Source organism: Octopus bimaculoides, chromosome 26, assembly GCF_001194135.2.
Source record: "Octopus bimaculoides isolate UCB-OBI-ISO-001 chromosome 26, ASM119413v2, whole genome shotgun sequence".
Lineage (NCBI taxonomy): Eukaryota > Metazoa > Mollusca > Cephalopoda > Octopoda > Octopodidae > Octopus > Octopus bimaculoides.
In genome coordinates this window covers 3575633-3581226 of record NC_069006.1, presented here as the reverse complement: position 1 = coordinate 3581226, position 5594 = coordinate 3575633, and positions in this window count along the sequence as shown.

Below are 5594 nucleotides of genomic sequence, written 5' to 3'. Positions count from 1 at the left end.
TAATTTATGCAGGTGTGTGTGTGTGTGTGTGCGTGCGTGCGTATGTTTGTGTGTGTGTGTGTGTGTGTGTGTGTGTGTGTGTGTGTGTGTGCATGCATGCATGCACATATAGGTAAGGAATAAAAGATGGATTGTTGCAGAAAATGGAAAGCATGGGGGTTCCTTAATTTATGATGGAAGCAAAACAACCATACAAAAAAATAGATCAACAACCTCCACAGAACCAGCACTTATCTTTTATCTACTTTAGTCATTGGACTGTGGTCATGCTGGGGCACCACCTTAAGAGGTTTTAGCCAAACAAATCAACCCCAGCACTTTTTTTTTTTAAGTCTGGTACTTATTCTGTCTTTTTTGCCAAACCATTAAACTATAGGGATGTAAACAAACCAACATCAGTTGTCATGTGGGCTTCCACAAAGTTTCCATCCACCATATTCATTCACATGGCATCAGTCAACCTAGGATTATAATAGAAAACACTTACTCAAGGTGCTGTGCAGTGGGATTGAACGTGAAACCTTGTGGTTGCAAAGCAAGCTTCTTAATCACAGCCATACCTAAACTTATTCTTTTATTTGTTTCAGTCATGTAACTGTGGCCATGCTGGAGCACTGCCTTTAGTCAAGCAAATCGGTCTCTTTTGCCAAACAAGTAAGTTACGGGGACGTAAACACACCAGCATCGGTTGTCAAGCGATGCTGGGGGGACAAACACAGACATACAAATACATACATACGACAGGCTTCTTCCAGTTTCCGTCTACCAAATCCACTCACAAGGCTTTGGTGAGCCCAAGGCTATAGTAGAAAGCACTTGCCCAAGGTGCCATGCAGTGGGACCGAACCTGGAACCATGTGGTTGGGAAGCAAGCTTCTTACCAAACAGCCCATCCTGCGCCTACTTTTTACATGAATTTTTCTTCAAACAGATGAGAGAGAAATATGCCCTCCTGGATACAGTGTTGGTCTACTGTATACAACAATCCCTTACATCCAGGTATCCCCACCCGGAAAAGTCTATTTCTCACATCTAGGTATATGCACCCAGAAATCATAACATGCCTATAGTACTCTTGGATTTACAGCATACATGCTAAAAGACACACACACACACACACACACACACACACAAAATGGTTACTTTAAACCTAAAATGTACATTTATAATTTAGTAAAGATTATGAGAAATTGGAGTGTGTGTGTATGTGTGTGTGTTCTTTATTGTCTTTTACTTGTTTCAGTTACTGGACTGCAGCAACACTTTGGAGGGTTTAGATGAAAAAAAAAATCAACCCCAGTACTTATTTTAAGTCAGGTACTTGTTCTATCAGTCTCTTTTTGCCCAACTGTTAAGCTAGGAGGGACATAAACAAACCAACACAAGTTGTCAAGCAGTGATAGTGGGACAAATACAAAGACACACACATCATCATCATTTAACATCCACTTTACTATGCTTGCATGGGTCAGATGGAATTCGTTGAGGTAGATTTTGTGTAGCTGGATGCTCTACCTGTCATCAACCCCAACCTGTTTCCAAATAAGGTAATACTTCCCCATGGTCTTTCATGAGAGACTGGGAATGAACAACCTCGTTTGTTTGATGATGATGATGATGCTCATTTACAACCATCACATGATGTCAAGGACACACACACAAACACACACAAGGATACAGTGGGGTCCTTCCAGTTTCTATCTACCAAATCCACTCACAAGTCTTTGATTGAGCCAAGGCCTTAGTAGAAAACAGCTGCCAAGTGGGACTGAAGCCAAGATCACATGGTTGGGAAGCAAGCTTCTTAACCACATAGCCACACCTGCACTCACCGTGTGTATGTGTGTGTGTGTGTGTGTGAGAGAGAGAGAGAGACAGACAGACAGACTACTGAGTACAGTTTTCAAATTTTTCTGATTAAAAACACAAATGTTTTTATTTCAGTTTGGTTTTGTTTTTTTCATATATTTAATAAATATTTACCATTTTGGCTTGTAGTAGTAGTAGTAGTAGTAGTAGTAGTAGTAGTAGTAGTAGTAGTAGTAGTAGTAGTAATAATAATTCATTCTTTTATTGACTACAAGAGCTCACATACAAAACATTAAAAGACATGCAACAACATAAAAGACAAAAACAGGACGATACAATGGGTTTTCACATGTATACAATGTTAAATACAAAAACTCTCAATAGGGGATGTACTTTAAGGTCCTCGTGGAAAACCCACAAGATCCACAGGTGTCTGAACAACAGGGCAAGAACCCTTCTTTTTTTTTTTTGTTTTCTTTTTACGGGTGTCTGCTCAGAACTGGACCTTTCACAAGGGCCATTCTGCCAACATTCAATCACCTTTCAACAAATTTGCTACAAGGCAACACCTTCTCCACCCTCAACTTCCTTTTCAAGTGAAACTTGAAAAAGTTGATAAGGGTTTGGGCAAAGAGGAAAGTGTCTGAATCCTTTCTACAAAGAAGCACAAGGCCTCAAATTTGGGGGAAGGGATTAAGTCAATTACACTGACCCCAGTGCATAACTGGTACTTATTTAATCGACCACAAAAGGATGAAAGGCAAAGTTGACCTCAGTGGAACTTGAACTCAGAACATAAGGCCAGCTGAAATGCCGCTAAGCATTTTACCCAGCATGCTAAGGATTCTGCCAGTTCTAGTAATCTTAAAGGGAGAGAGAAATCAATAACATCAACCCCAGTACTTGACTGGTACTTCCTTCCATCAACCCTGAAAGGATAACAGACCAAGTCAATCTTGGCGGGATTTGAACTCAAAATATAAAGACAGACAAGATGCCTTAATAATAATAACAACAATAATAATAATAGCCTTAGGTATAATAAAAAAATATTCAGACAAATACATAACAAAAACACCAGGACTTACAAATATATATAACATACAGAAAATTGCACTACTGGGCACTGCACACATCCTACGCAAAACACTTTCAATACAGTAACCATAAGAGCACCACAGCAAACCACAGCACATACCCAAGGCGCACAGAGCTGCGCTCGGTAGTGAAGTAAAAGCATGTTATAAAATAAAACTACTGAATAATAATAATAATAATAATAATCCTTTTTACTATAGGCAGAAGGCCTGAAACATTTTAGGGTAGGGGCTAGTCAAATGACATTGACTCCAGGGCTCAACTGGTCCTTATATTGACCCTCAAATGATGAAAGGCAAAGTTGGCCTTGCAGGGATTTAAACTCAAAATATTAAGAGCCAGATAAAATACCACAAGGCATTTTGTCCAAATCACTAATGGTTTTACCAGTTAACCATGTTAATAATAATAGTAATGAAAATCCAACCATTTCTATCATAAAATAAGGAAATATCAACAAGATCACTCAACAAGCTAGAAATAGCAGCCAAATCTCCTATAAACCACAGCTCTTTTGTTATCATATTTCTGTTGAAATACATTGCTTTTATTTCAATTAACTTTGAAAATAATGAAAAATTTAGTTAAATAACTTTATCGTTATTAAGCTGTGTTTGAAATAAATTAACAGGAAATTTAGATGGAAAGTCTTTAATTTAGATAACTTTAACCCCTTTGTAATAATATTTCTGATGAAATATGCTGCCTTTGTTTCGATTAATTTTTAAAATAATGAATTTAACAAAATAACTTTGCCGTTATTAAATTGCTGCTTGAAACATAATGTGAAAATTTGATGGAAGATTTGAATTGAGATCATTTTTGAACAGGAAATTTGTAGCATAGAACTAGAAGCAGTCTTAGGTGGACTGGTATCAAACCAGTTTGAAGAAAATGAAAGACAACTTGGATAATACAGCCTATTTGTATAAAGGGGCAAGACGGTGACAGCTGGAACGTCTTTGATCAATAGGTCTGCCAGATCAAGTCTAACCCTTGACTAACATAAAAAGATAAACAAACCTCAAAGTAGGACACAGAATCAATACATAATAAACCAAATATAAACATTTGTCTCAACAAACACAAACATGTTTTGGTAGAAAACTGACACGTTGCTTTATTCCTTGGACTGCTAAAAAAAAACAGCAATGAAGTCTCTCTCAAATCACACCCTGCTAATGAATATTTGGACAAGAAAGACTGGACTATATATTCCTTATTAATTTCTGATCTATGATCTGCAGCAAATTGGGTTATCCCTGCATAGTTTCAGTAATATCATCATCATTTAATGTCTATTTTCCATGCTGGTATGGGTTGAATGGTTTGACAAGGGCTGGCAAGCCGGAAAGCTGCACCAGGCTTCAATTTTCTGTTTTGCCAGGGCTTCTACAGGTGGATGCCCTCCCTAACACCACCCACTTTACAGAGTGTACTGGGTGTTTTTACATGGCACCAGCACCAGGGCTTTTTACAAAATGGAGGTGTGAAGGTGCAGGTATGATTTCAGGTTCAAATCCTACTACATGGCACCTGGGCAAGTGTCTTCTACTGTAGCCCTGCTCTAACCAAAGCCTTGTGAATGGATTTGGAAGACAGAAACTGGAAAAAGCTTTTTTTAGAAATAATACATTTCTAAATCTCTCAGAGGGATTTATGCAGTAGTGATACAACTAAGTAGTTGTTTGCTGTCAAGTTAATGTGACAGTCCCCTGAAGGGAATAATACTACTGCTATTTAGCCCTAGGAAGCTGCACCGCTTCCTGTCGGCCTTGACACATTTCCTGTGTCCTTATGTTTACAAGGGGGAGAGATAAGGACACAGGAAATGTGTCAAGGCCGACAGGAAGCGGTGCAGCTTCCTAGGGCCAAATAGCAGTAGTATTATTCCCTTCAGGGGACTGTCACATTAAGTTGACAGCATACAACTACTTCATGGAAAGTGTGTGCTTGTTCATTCTCTCACTCTTTTTAATTTAGAGCAAAGTTTGACCAACCACCTGCTTGGTAGCAAAATCACAAAGGAAAGTGTAGCAGAAGTGTTATTTCTTTACTACCCACAAGGGGCTACACACAGAGGGGACAAACAAGGACAGACAAACACGGATTAAGTCGATTATATCGACCCCAGTGCGTAACTGGTACTTATTTAATCGACCCCGAAAGGATGAAAGGCAAAGTCGACCTCGGCGGAATTTGAACTCAGAACGTAGCGGCAGACGAAATACCGCTAAGCATTTCGCCCGGCGTGCTAACGGTTCTGCCAGAAGTGTGTTTTGCTTTTACTATGTTTGGTTGTTTAAGCTTAAATACGGCAGAATGGGCTCACCAGATCTTTTCTTTCTATAGAGTCACATGGTCCAGTGGCTTGCCAAACTAGATACATGTATTGTCCAATCACATGTTTGCAACAGTTCGCTTTCAACACTGAACTTTGGTTAGAGACTGTGAACAACAGAGCGCAGTTCCTCCACTCCTATTACATGAAACCCATAGCTTCAAAATATGTTGTTCACAAGAATTCAGCTTTGTCACACAACATCAAAATTAACATACTGATAGCAGACTTAGGATAATGAACAACATCTCCCCACTATGCAAACCCTATGAAATGAAAAAACATATACAGAACTTCATGCACCACATGCAATTCTCTGGATATGATCAGAAAGATAGGGTCTAAG